Source organism: Lissotriton vulgaris, chromosome 11 (assembly GCF_964263255.1).
Source record: "Lissotriton vulgaris chromosome 11, aLisVul1.2, whole genome shotgun sequence".
Taxonomy (NCBI): Eukaryota; Metazoa; Chordata; class Amphibia; order Caudata; family Salamandridae; genus Lissotriton; species Lissotriton vulgaris.
This window is the reverse complement of record NC_141699.1, coordinates 396,197,232-396,211,629: the sequence shown is the minus strand read 5'-3', so window position 1 is coordinate 396,211,629 and position 14,398 is coordinate 396,197,232.

Below are 14,398 nucleotides of genomic sequence, written 5' to 3'. Positions count from 1 at the left end.
TAAAAACACGCGCGTATTGGACACACGCGTATTCTAAACCACCGTTGTGTATATATAAACACTTGTGTATTCGAATCCAACGTTGTGTCAAAATTTCAAAGCAATCGGTGAAGTACTTTCGGAAATTTGCGATTTTGAACAAACGAACATTGACATTTTTATGTCTGTTCGAGCTTTCGATTAAAAACACGCGCGTATTCGACACTCGCGTATTGGAATCCAACGTTGTTTATATAAAAACACTTGCGCATTCGAATCCAACGTTGTATCAAAATTTCAAAGCAATCGGTGAAGTACTTTCGGAGATTTGCGATTTTGAACAAACGAACATTGACATTTTTATGTGTCTTTTCGGGTTTTCGATTAAAAACACGCGTGTATTCGACACGCGCGTATTGGAACCCAACATTGTGTATAAAAAAACACTTGTGTATTTGAACCAAATGTTGTGTCAAAATTTCAAAGCAATCAGTGAAGTACTTTAGGAGATTTGCGATTTTGAACAAACGAACATTTACATTTTTATTTATATAGATCGGGATTCTGTCCCTAGGAACCGTGAGCATGAGGGGTGGTGAGAGGGGGAGAAAAAAACAGGGAGAGCTAAGGGGTGAGTAAGAGAGAGAGAGAAACAAAGATGGGGCAAAAGAGACCACAGGTGTGCCAGAGACTAGGGCAGAGAAAGAGGGGGTGAGAGTACAAAAAGAAGTGCAAAGTAAAACAGAGACAAAAAAGCCAAATTACATATAATCAAAGAGAGAAACATAGAGAATGAATGAAAGAGATAAGAATATCCCTTTGAAAAGATGAAGAAAGAGTAATAAGATTGGACAGTGAGACTTTACAACATGAATGGAGGGAATATAAAAGTTAAGCTGTAGGAGAATAAAGGAAGAATGAAGAGAGCGTGAAGAGAAGAGTGATGGGTGGAGGGTGAGGAGTGAGATTAAAGGAGTGGGAGAGTGAGGAAGGCAGTGGTAGAACGTGTGTGTAGGGGTGAGAGTCAAGGAGCAAGCAGGTCAAAGAGTGTGAATGGGAGATAGGAGGGAAGTTGGTAGTGCCATGAGGGGAGGAAGGGAGGAAGAAAAAAGATTGAAGAAAGATGGGCAAGGATTGACACGAAGAGAGAGCACAAATAAATGAGGTTGCATGAGTGTTAGGATGAGAGTGCTGGAGAGAGAGTAAGCAAAGACAGAGTGAGAGAGTCAGATGAGAGATAAATGTGGTTTGAGAAGGTGAATGCTGAATAGGAAAACAGGATTAAAGAGATGGGGGAGTAAGGAGATAGAAAGCAAAGAGAAGAAAGTTTGAGCGAATATGAGGAACAGCGAAGACTGAATGGAGTATGAAATGGAGAAGGGGAGAGATGGAGGATAGAGAGAGAGAGAAATGGGGTAAGTGTGAAGAGGAGATAGTTATCATATGGAGAGATAGAAATAGAACAGTTGAGCAATGGAAGGATCGTGGAGAGGAAAGAAAGAGAGTTTGGACAAGATACCACGAAACATATTAGTTGTAGAGTGCACTAACCAAACCCTCACATACTTCATGGGCAAAATGACCATGGCCCTCCAGGATATACCCCACTATGAACCTGTTCAAATGTTGGTTTCTTTACCTCTTACCAAACCCATATGTTTCCATAGCTCTGCTGGGTAAAGCAAAGTGATTGTGGTGACTGCCCCAGAGCCATCCATAGCTCGTGGATATTCATTGGCCTTAGGTTCAATGGGGGGGGGATCCCTGAATGGGGAGGTCACCCCTCCGCCGCAGGGACTGTACCAACATTTCATCATTATAATGTCTACAATTCTAGTGAACTCCATCAGGCCTGGCTGTTCATTTCTCTGGCAGCCCCTACCATCCGGCTGACATAAATAAGCGCATTCAACTCAGTTCCTAGACTATTTTAGCCAGTGCGCTTTACAAATGTTCTGACTGATTGATTGATAAGTAGTGTGGGCCAGGAAAGGGAAGGAGAGATGTAGAATGAGAGACCAAGCATGAAAATCAGAGAAGCCCTTCAATATCCCTTAATAAACAGCTTCAAGCTTTTCTTGGGAGGCCTCTAGTTCATGCATCTGTGGGAGACAGGGGAGAAAGCCCCTTTTTTGCTCTGCATGCCCTATGAAGAGTCCAAGGCACAGACACTTTTTAATGCTCTGAAATTTTCCACCACAACTTAAACTTTGTAAACAAGTAGACGTCTGTCATGATCCACTGCATGGATGCCACTAGAGTACTCCTGGGTAGCTGGTTATGGGTCACACCCAAAAGAAATACAGAGCCAAGTAGTCTGGCAATAAAACGTCAAAGAAAGATAAAAATTAAAAAATTAAAAAATGTACTACCTCATTTGCAGAGAGAATTAGACTCAAAATCAATTCATCTCAAAATCGTTAGAACGGCCACATGCACTGCAACATTCAGGAGTGGCCGTTAGGCTGGAGGAGCGGGGGCGGGCGGAGCGGAAAGGGGGTAAAAGGGAACTAGGGGATGGTTTGGCCGGCCTGAGACAGCCGGCCAAACCATCATGCACAGTGATGGGAGTGCACTACCATTCCCTTCAATGCCTGTCACTACCAGGCCCCGCCCCCAAGACTCAGGAGGAAAGGAAAAATAAAAAGAGTGTTGTTTTATTTTTCCTTTCCTGACATTTTGTGGGGAGTGGGGGTCACGCCGCTGACAACACTACAAAAATCCACACCTATTGCCTCCATGGTCAATGAGTCCATCCAACTTAAGAGATATGAGTTATTTTGAAAATGCCCTTTCAGAGTTGATGCCTGGCACTCAGGGAACATGGAGGAGTCTTTCAGTTCCCCACTTTGGTGATGGCTCTCTAAGAGAGTAAGTGTGGCCTGCTATTCACTTACCTGTACAAGACCGGAGCAACAGTACAGTAGCAACCGGTTTGTTGACAGAGTGGCGGGGCAGGAGGGAGGTAGGGAACAGGGTAAAAATAGAAAAAAATAAAACAAATGCTTACTTGCTTGCCGCATTGCACCCCTTGCTTCGGCAGGCTCCCAGATTGAACTGCGGCCAATGACGAAGCTGCTCGGGATTGGCCTGAGCGCCGAGGATTTGTTCTCCCAGTGAGATTGGCAGCCTGTGCCTGCTATCTCCAACCCGGCAACGTAACTGGGGTTGGAGAGAGCTTCATTGTGCATGACGACTTGGCTGGCTGTCTTTGGGCGGTCAAACTGTCATGCGCACTAAATAGCTGTGCCCAACACTCCTACCGCAGCCTGTCATCACCCTGGCCCCGCCCTCAAGCCTCAGCTCCTAGAGGAAAATAAAATGATAACAAACAAGGGTTTATTATCATTTAATTTTTCAGGCTGCTGGCAGGTGAGCCGCCACTCCTCCGCCATAGCGGAGGAGCCGCCACTGCAACAGTATCTGAAATGCTACTCAACGGTACGGGCAGGAGAAGCAGCGAGATTCAGAAGGGAGACTGGAGGGCAGCATCGAGAGCGAAGGGGGCCTTAGAACTAATTTACCACAAGCACTGACTAACACACATAGAAAGAGGACAGAAGGTGAATGCTACCATGCATGGTTGGCATCCATTACAGCAGTAGCACACCATTACATTACTGACAAAGAGCCTGTTGCAACCTAAATGCTGACAACTCGGCTTCACAAATAATGATTCCTAGGAAGATGGAAAACAGCATCTAAAGGAACTCCTGATAGTGAGCCCCTTTGTAGTATTCACTGTTTTGTGCCTTCCTGGCACCTGTAGTTAGAACCCCTGTGTTCTTATGTTCTATGGCTTTGTAGTAGAATGTTGCCTTCTGGCAGTTGATAGCTTTGCCTGCTGCCTGTCGCTGTGCTTCTCCTAAGCTGAATAAACCTGTTCTACAAACTAACCTGTTGTCCATCCTACTTCAATACTACAAATTTGTTGGCGACGATGCTGCTTAGGAGAAGGTAAAAGAACCTGCCTTACCTCGTTTCTCCTCGTATTCCTGTGAGGTGTACACTGTGGATCGAGTGTACTTGAAGAGCAGCTGTTCGACTCTCTGGTGAAGATCATCAGCGAGATAAGTGGTCCGCTTTCCTTCTGCGCGAATGTAATTAACTTTAGGCGCATTAATCAGCTTAATTTACAAGTGCGCGACGTCATTGGTGTCAGCGCGAGATTGTCAAACGAGGAAGCTACAGCGTCATTTCCAGCGCGAGCGCGCCACGTCATTTCAGCGCGAGGAAGTCTGACGCGTCTCCATGGCAATCCATGACAATACACCGGTTTATGGCATGTGACCTTTCTTCATTACAATCATAACATTGTGAAGTAAGGAAAAAGACATCCCCATAATCCTCGTGTCAATCCCACCCCCGTATACCTTCACAATAGAGGTCCTCAACCTGCTGATAAGAGGAGGGGGTCATCACGCAGCTGAGTGTTTCGCCAAGTCTTAGGATGTGTGCGCCTGATCATATCCCAGGGGGTGGGGAGGCCCTGATCAACAGTGTGTCCTTTGAAGAGGGGCGATTCCATACAATGAGGGGCAGTAAATGGTATCTCCCGGCTTAGGCAATGGCCTCGGACCTGTGTGGACAGTCGGACATGGGGTAAGGGGTCATCAAAGGAGTGGTATTCATGCCGCGTGGACAATCCAGCGCGGAGGGAAGGTTTATCAACAGAGGGGCATTCATGGGAGGAGAGGAGGTGCTGGTCAGGCGCTGGCGTGACTCCCAAGGACAGGGTCATGCAGAAGGGTTATGCTCATGAGGGGGAGGGAGGGGGAGCCAGGGTGCGCGGAGGATGCTTGCTGGGTCAGAGGGGCGCGCTGGCGATCGATCGTGGACAGGGAGACCATGATACCTAAAATGGCTGCCGTGCATGTTGTACGTGGGTGACAAGCTGGCGCAGATGATGTTTAGATCGCAAACTAAAATTCCACAGTCCTCCCTTTTAACATGTCTCGCCAACTTGTCAGTTTGGATTTATCCCCATAAGGCCACGTATCTCTACTTCATAGAGGGGACTCATGTGCTCATTTCGGAAGTCCAAAGTCTTTGGGCACATACAGTTAGAAACAAGGCCGCACAAAGATGGCAGACATTGGATACCTAAGCAACACCCACATAATATTACAACAGGTATCAGTATGAAGGAAAACAACCTCCAACCCCAGTTCTTCAAAGTGTCCCAAAACCAGCTCCCAAGTGACCATCCTTCTTGTTCTTGGTGAACCTCCGAGGAAAGTCTGTGGAGGTGCTCAATTGCTTTGTAGACGGAAGGCGAGTTATCTGGCACGTAGGTGCAGCAGCTAGATCCGATGATGCGGCAGGCTCCTCCTCGGTCGGCTAGGACCACGTCTAGGACAAGACGGTTTTGAAGGGTCACAAGACGGACCGCCTGAAGCTCCGCCGTGTTGTTAGCGAGGATGCCAGCCGTGATGTTGATCGTCGTTTCTACTGCCTGGGTCAGGTGTCGGATAGCGCGGCTGTTTGCCATTGGGCCCCACAGGGGAACAAGTCCCTTTGCTGCATCCAAGAACTGAGCTCCAGTGGAGTCGGCTTGTTCCATGTCATCTGCACGCCTCTGCCGGTGATGGTTAGCAGGGGCTACATACGTGGGGGGAAGAATGAAGGCAATGTAGCAGATACCCTTCCAACCTTTCGGGAGCCAGGTGTAAGCTTTGGTGCCACACACAAAGTACATATTTGGAGAGGCAACAAAGGAAGGGGGATCAACTGAGTCCAATGTTCTGGTGATTCGGCAGGAACTGTGACCCACCAGCTGTGTTCCCTGGCCTTCGAGACACACAAGTCCTGTGACATTGATAACAGACATAGCCACAGTCAGAGTGGCGGTAGTTTGTTTTTGCAGATGAGAGAAGGTGGTTCTGGCTGGATTGTGGAGCACCTGTACTTCGACTCGTTCTTTGGCTGGAATGTCTTTAAGGAAGGTGGCGCCTGTGAGCGCAGGACACAGGGCAGCAGAGGTCTTTCCGGTTTTGTTCAGCCAGAACCCAGAGTAGAAGTGCGACACTGTCTGGCTGGAGGTGGCATTATCCTTGTGGCTCTCTTGCATGAGGATCAACCAGGCGAGGCAGGAGCCGTGAACTGAGAAAGGAGAAGGGATGAAGGGGATGGAGTGTCCTGTGGCATGCGGGAGCAACCCGCAGATCCAGCAGTTCGTCGCATTTGCAGCAAGGTTGTGTTGGTGCAACAGTTGCACGAAGGAATTGTTCCAGAATTCCCTGCGCCTTTCCCGGAGCTGAGGCGACAGGGAGATCAGGTGATGCTCTTTCATAGGGGTCGGTTGTGCAGTAGGTAGCAATGCCTCATGAGCCGGTGTGCTTTCCTCCAGAATCCAGAAGGAGGTCATGAGGAGGAGGCAGAAGAGGAAGACAATAAAGAGGGCGATTGTCTTTGATTTGTGCAAATTGTCAGTCTTTGGGTTTCTATAGTGGGTATTTCCTGTTTCTTCCATCATCTTCTTATCTGGCGCTTCCATCATCTTCTTATCTGGCGCTTCCATCACCTTCAAGGGGCTCGGTAGCGGGCAGAACCACAGACTTCGTTTAGCTTCTCTCCCGGCAACCCTTGGTTGTGCTTAGGTCACCGTTCTCAGATTCAACTTAGTCTGTGGCCTACTTAGCCGAAGCTCCCTCCTTTCGACGCAGGAAATACCCTTCTCGGGATGGCACAGTGGGATCAGAGAATTTTGCAAGTTCAAGTGCCTCAGTATCGGGATAACAGTTCAATGTCGGTCGGTCTTTGTTCAGGAGCTCTTCTTGGGTGTTGACGTTTTCGGTCGTGGCCAGGTTCGCAGAGACCTTTCGGCAGTGATGTGCGTGCAGCCAGTGCCTCTTCCCCTCCACTCGAAGCGCCGTCCGTGTGGTAATCAGCACTTGCCAGGGGCCCGTCCACCGGGGTTCCAGACTCTTGGTCCGCTGGAAATTTCGTATTAGAACGAAATCTCCCGGTTGGATGTCGTGGCCGGGGCCCCTGGAAGCATCGGGGATGGCCTGCTGCACCTGTTGATGAATGACAGACAACGTCTTAGTTAATTTGCACAAATAATCAGACAGTAGGACGTCCGGGACGTCATGAATGGAGGTCGGCTTGGGAGCGGTCCAGAGGTTCATCGGTCGCCCGAATACGACCTCGTAGGGGGTCAAATGGTGTTTAGTGGGAGTGGAGCGCATTGATAGTAAGGCCAGTGGGAGGGCGTCTGGCCACTTAAGTCCGGTGGTGGCCACTATTTTTGACAATTTCAACTTCAGTGTGGCATTATGGCGTTCCACCAGACCGGCGGATTGGGGGTGGAAGACCGCATGAAACCTTTGCTTCACCCCCAACCCCTTTAAGATTAATTGGATAACCTCAGCTATGAAGTGGGGGCCATTGTCGCAGTTTTCCAAAGGTTGATGAGTCAGATGTTTAGGGACACTCCTGGAGTGATTGTCTTCCAGGATGATGTTTTGATTTTTGGCGAGAACAAGGCGGATCATGACTGTTCCTTAAATCAGGTCCTGGAAATCATGCAAGAAAAGGGTATTGTTTTAAAGAAAGAGAAATGTGTTTTCTTAAAAGAAAAGATGGAATTTCTGGGTCATGTTGTTTCTCATGCAGGTGTGGAACCACGTCCTGGCTTAGTGAAAGCCATTGTTGATGCTCCTCCACCTGCCGACAAATCTGGGCTAAAATCTTTCATTGGTCTCAGTGAATTTTACTCTAGATTCATCAAAGACTACGCGTCAAAGGTTCAACCTTTGACTAACATGTTAAAGAAAAGTGTGCCTTTTGTTTGGGATGAAAATTGCCAAGAAATTTTCAAGTGGATCAAATCTCAGCTTGTTGGGGAAAGTATTCTCAAACCCTTCGATCCCAACAAGGAGTGTGTTGTGACTGTTGATGCGAGTGGGTTTGGACTTGGGGCTGTTCTTACTCAGAGGAATGGACAAGTTGACAACACCATCGCATATGCCTCAAGGGTACTGCGTGGGGCAGAAGTTAACTTCTCTGTTATTGAGAAAGAGCTTTTGGCTTGTTGGTGGGCGGTCAGGAAGTTCAATCCTTATCTCTGGGGTAGTCATTTCACTATTCGCACTGATCACAGTCCCCTAGTTTCTATTTTGTCCGGGGAAAAGATTAAGGAGCACACCCCTAGAATTGCGAGGCTGTCCACTAAGCTTCTTCAGTATGATTTTAAGGTTGTTTATCTGCCAGGCTCAAAGAATGTCAGAGCCGACTATTTTTCTTGTTTTCCTTTAACTGACAATGACTCCGAGGTTGAAAAGGATGAAGATCTTGAGGATTGTTTTGTTGCGGGTTTGGATCTTGAAGGCATGTGTGCAATCAGTGAGGGTGAGTGGAAAAAAGAGTTATTGAAGGATGCGGTTCTCCTACAGGTTGTTGACTACCTGAAGTCTGGGTGGCCCAAAGAAAAGAATGTTACTGGTCTTTTCCAAACTTTTGTCAAGGTTGCTGACGAGCTCACTGTTGAAGATGGCATTCTCATGCGGTGCGGGAGGCTTATTCCCCCTGAGAGCTTGCGGAAGCGTCTGGTGGATGGTGCACATGAAGGGCATTTAGGGAAGACTTTCACCAAACGTAGGTTGAGAGATGTGTTCTGGTGGCCGCAGATGGACGTGTGTGTTGATTCTCTGGTTGACAACTGTGTCATTTGCAAGTCCTCAGATAAAAGTCATAAGGTTAGGTCTCCCCCTATGGAGCCCGTTCAACTTCCGGAAAGGGCGTGGGAAAAGATTGGGGTTGATCTGGTTGGTCCTTTTTACCTTTTACCCTCTTGTTCCCGTTTTGCCATTGTTGCCATTGATTACTACTCCAAATGGCCGGAAATTCGCTTCGTCAGTGAAGCCTCCTCTGCTAGTGTAATTTCTTTTTTGAAAGACATCTTCTTGAGAGAGGGGTTTCCTTCTGTTGTCATGACTGACAATGGTGTCCAATTTGTCAGTTGTGAGTTTGAATCTTTCCTCAAACAAGGTGGTGTGACACATAAGAAAAGTTCCGTTTACCACCCCCAGGCCAATGGCCTCGTTGAGAGGATGAACCGCGTTCTCAACAACTGTATCCAGTGGGCCATTGCCAGCAAGTGTGTGGTAGAGAATGCTGTGCGTTCCATGTTATGGTTTTATCGTACAACGGCTCATTCTTCTACTGGGGTTTCCCCTTTTGAGCTCCTGAGGGGTAGGAAACCCTCCACCAAAATTTGTCCGGGTTGGATGTCCAAGTGGGTAAAAATGAATGTTATGGATGGAGTTGATGTTTTTGTCAGAGACAATGTTTCTGAAGCTCAGAAGAAGCAGAAGACCTATTTCGATGAAAGGAAGAGATCTGCTGTCCTTGACATCTGTGTTGGTGATGTGGTTTGGATTAAAAATCCTGTTCATGTCACTAAGGGTAGGAGCAAATTCTCTCAGCCACTTGTAGTTGACAAGGTCTGTGGAAATGCTGTACGTGTGAATAATAAGGATTGGTGGAACATCTGTAAAATTGTTAAAATTAGTAGTGATGATGCTTACACTGGTGTTTCTCAGCCCAATCCCAGCTCTGTTTCAAGTGACAAACGTTTTAGTACTGTTGCTATTAATGGAAATGGCAGAAATGTTGTTGATGCTTCTGTTCCAGGACCTCGCAGGAGTCATAGAGTGTGTAAGGTTCCTGCCAGGTTCAGATAACCTTTCGCTTCTGTTTTTCTCCTTCACTACCAGTTGTGCTTTCTTCTTCCTCTTATTTTCATTCTAATTTTCTGGCTACTTCTCTTTTCTTTTCTTTCCCTTCCTCTTTTCTTTTCTTTTCTTTCTCCCCTCCTTCTCCTAGTACGAACTCTTCTTCTTTTGTTTTACAGAAAAGAGGATAATGTAGTATTCACTGTTTTGTGCCTTCCTGGCACCTGTAGTTAGAACCCCTGTGTTCTTATGTTCTATGGCTTTGTAGTAGAATGTTGCCTTCTGGCAGTTGATAGCTTTGCCTGCTGCCTGTCGCTGTGCTTCTCCTAAGCTGAATAAACCTGTTCTACAAACTAACCTGTTGTCCATCCTACTTCAATACTACACCCTTCTTCCCATTTTATAGGCAAACAAATCACACAGTCTTTCACGTGCGTTTGCCAAGGGGTATGCACAGACACATTTTAAATGTGTTAACTGTTAAGTGGCCCCTGAACAGCGTGGCACCATGCCTCGCGCTACACCTACTAAGCTACATACATTAATAGTCCTGAAGCAAAATGCCCCCCCCTCCCCGGCCTGCGGACACCCTTTGTTTTTGGTCTTGATAACGTTTCACTCGATTGGAGCTCTTTGCTTCGTTTCTGTTAACACTGCTATAAATCTTCTTCTTTATCTGGTCAAAAATGTGACAGCTGTGTCTCTGTTCCCAGTGGTAATTCCCCTTTCTTAGAATGAGCAATTACTGATGGGACAAGAGTAGCAGCGCTGCCTAGAGGAAGAAGTCCTCTACACAGTGCTGCAGCTGCTTCTCTGGTCTTGTTGGTACTTCCCATATTCTAAGTCTTCTAGGCAGTGCTGCAGCTGTATCTCTGTTCCCAGTGGTAATTCCTCACTATTAGTCCTCTAGGCAGTGCTGCTAGCTGTTTCTCTGGTCCAGTCGATAATTTTTCATTCTAAGTCCTCTAGACAGTGCTGCTAGCTGCATTGTAAGTCCTCTAGACAGTGCTGTTAGCTGCTTCTCAGATATCATCAGTAATTCCTTATTGTAAGTCCTGTAGACAGTGCTGAAGCTATGTCTCTGTTCCCAGTAGTAATTCCTCATTCTTAGTCCTCTAGACAGTACTGCTAGCTGCTTCGCTTGTCATGTCATTAATTCCTCATTCTGCGTTGGGAAGCTCTTGGGCAGCCATGTGCCTTACACATCCCTAAAAGATAAACATAAGCATTCTAAATCCTCTAGGTTCTGCAGCTGTGTCTATAGTCACCGTGGTAATTCTTTATTCTAAGTCTTCTACACAGTGCTGCATTTGCTTCTTTGGTTCTGTTAGTAATTCCTCCATTCTAAAGCCTCTAGACAGTGCTGCAGCTTCGTCTCTGTTCCCAACGGTAATTCTTCATTCTTAGTCCTCTAGCCAGTGCAGCTAGCTGCTTCTCTGGTCTAGTCAGTAATTCCTCATTCTAAATCTTCTAGACAGTGCTGCTGGCTGCTTCTCTTGTTTAATCGGCAAATCCTCATTCTAAGTCCTTGAGACAGTGCTGCTTGACGCTTCTCTGGTCCCGTCGGCAATTCCAAATTCATAGTCCTCTACACAGTGCTGCTACCGCCTTCTCTGGTCTCATTTACAATGCCAATAGATTTATCTCTGACAAATGTGAGACCTATTGCAGAACAAATGCTTCTTTTTATCCTTACTCCACCCATTTTCCATGCACTCACTACATTCCTACTTCACACTACATAAGAAAAGGGGGTTTGTATAGAGACCTACTTTACCGTGACGCACATAAAGTGTGCCTACAGAGGGGCTGATGGGAAATGTAGTCACCCCCAATCTCGGTCCCATCCCCGTTATCTCACCTTATTCACGGTAACTATCCTTAACATAGTATATATTCTACTGATCTGTGTTAATTTGAAAAAGTCTTGCTGTTCCTCAAGCAACCAGGAAGCACATGTTGAACCTTCTTTTTACTAAGGTTGATTAAATAGGTGTCACTGAATTTTAGGTCATATGTGGATACTCCATCTTTCTTCCCTCACCTCTACTTCCTTTCCTATGAGAGGTGCTTCCTTGTTAGCTGGATGGAAACACAGCAGGGTTAGTAATTTTTAGGTTTCACCTACGACAGCATATGCTCTGTATGCACTGTATGCGCTCTCGCGTGGAAGAGATATTGTATCCAACAATATGCTTGGAGCCGGACTATTGCTTACCATTTCGTTGGCTTCATTGTCACTCTTATTTCCTGTTTCCTAAATGGCCTGCATGCTGGCTTAACTTCCTCTTCTTTTGGCTGGAGCATGGACCGAGTACTGATCACTTCAACTTGATTGCTGTCCTTCCGCTTATTTCTCTTTGTTATTCATGTCCTGTTGCTTTTTCACCCCACCCATGTTTTACAAACCGCTTTTAATCCCCCCTTCCCTTGTTCATGTTGCTTTTACCTCCCCATTCATTCCTGCCACCCCCTACACTCTTTGTGCTGCTCCCAGCATTTCGTTTTTTAAATCAGGTGGGTAAGTATTTTCAGAGGCTGTTCTGTTAGCCTTTAGGTAATGTCTTTTAATTTCATCAACAGACTTTGAAATGCTTGCAGCAGTTTCAAATAACCCGTTTACTTTTAGAGAATGCTTTACTAGACACCAGGAACATGCCCTTCTTTGATGTTGCGTTTGTTTAGCATGTTTCGTTTTGTTGTTTTTACCGTGAAGGAATGAATGTCATTTAATAATATTAGTGGCGGCATCATTGCATTTGTCTTTAGCATTTGCTTCCATACTTTCATGCCCATTTCATTGTTACAAATTATGTTACTGCACTACTTAATGACATTCTTTTGTAAACGCAAAGACTGCTGGAAAAATGAGACATGGAGATTTTATATTTTGCATTTTATGTATTTATGAGACTTTTTGGTCCATGTGGCTAGCGTTTGGCTGATCTATAGGGCAATGTGGCAGTGCCTGAAGGGCTGGTCTGACAGGTCAGTGTAAGGGCTGGTTTTTGTTTTTAGACTGTGAGCTAGTTTCGGTGCTTACTTTGAGTCAGTGGGTGTGGGTGGGACCGACCAGCACTCATTCATTCATTCATTAAATTCTTTATTTCGGCTAATATGCCATAAAAGACAGTGCATACATTACATTGCATTTCATTAATAGATAAAAACATATTATCACTTGAATACATAAAACACAAAATATAAAATACAATACAAGTTGGATGTAATTTGAGCAGATACATGCATTCGTAAGGAGATAAAGAGGACCATCATGTCAATCCCAGCATCGATACAGTTACAGTTGATGCCCTATTTTTTTCCTTTGATAAAAGATAGAGAGCAAAAATCTACTGACACTGAATGTTATTTGTTGTGATGTATTTGTTAGTAAGATTCTAAGAGCCTGGGAGCATGACCTCAAGCCCAAAAGTAAGCATATTGGTTTAATCCACCTCCTTCTAGCTTGAGCATATAAGGGGCAGAAAAAAAGAATATGCTGTTCATTTTCGGTCTGTTTTTGGTCGCACATTGGGCAGAGTTCGTCCATTTCTGGGGCTGCTGTGTCACGATTTCTAGCCCACCGTGCCAAAGTAGTTTTGATCAGTAGATTACCATAACGAAACTTTAAAAATAAAGTTTTTGCGAGTGGCGGCTCGATCTCATCCATAAACGTCTCGTAGAGCGGTTCATCCTTAAAGTTTAGGAACTTTGCGACTAAGGTACCACTGGTTGCAATATTTACAGTCCTACTTAGCATGAAATTCCAAAAGGCTCTTTTTAGGATTAATTTGGGATTAGCAGGTAGTTGCTCAGGATTCTCCCAAAAATGTTTCAAACCTATATTATTCAACCATGTCTTGATGTGCCTTAGCCATGGAGTGGTACTCTGGCTGTCAAGAATCATGATTTCTTTTAACCCATCTCGGTAATCTTGAAGTTCGGGCACTTGCCATAGTCTCACCCACAGCATTAAAGGTCGAATCAAAACTTGGTGATCAGTCCTTTTGAGGTTTAAATCAAGCTCCAGGGGAACTAAAGGGGTGCCTCTGGGGACCCTAACCAAGCTACGCATAAAATTGTTATCTAAAACACTAAAAGATTCCCTAGACCCGGGACCCCATATTTCAGCACCGTAAAGTACAGATGCTTGGACCTTAAATTTAAATAATTCCATCACTGGGGATACCGCTTTACTAGTACTCATACTTTGCTCCTTAAGTATTGGTTTGACGTTTTGCATGTATGTTAATTTACTTTTGTCAATTTGGGCTTTCCAAGTAAAGTTTGAGTCCAAGGTCACCCCTAAATAAGAGAAATGTGGCACTGATTCAAGCGTGACTCCTTTAAGTGTTAGACAGCCCTTATCTGGTTTGATAGGATTTAGGGCCATGCATTTGGTCTTCTTGCCATTGATCTCCAATCCCTTTTGGCTGCAATATTCATTAAAGGTGTTTAATAATGTCTGCAACCCATTTTTAGTTTGGGAGATCAGAATGGTATCGTCGGCAAATAGCAAGGATGTCACCTTTTCACCATTCAATTTTGGAGCATCATTTTTACATCTCTCTAAAAAAGAGGGGATGTCGTTTACAAAAATGGAAAATAGCGTCGGGGCCAGAACACAACCCTGGCGTACTCCTCGTTCAATGGGTATTTTTTGAGTTAATTCGCCGTTTGGACCCCATCTAACTCTCGCGAAGTTCCCATTATGTAACTCTTTTATCAGGGCGACAAGATTT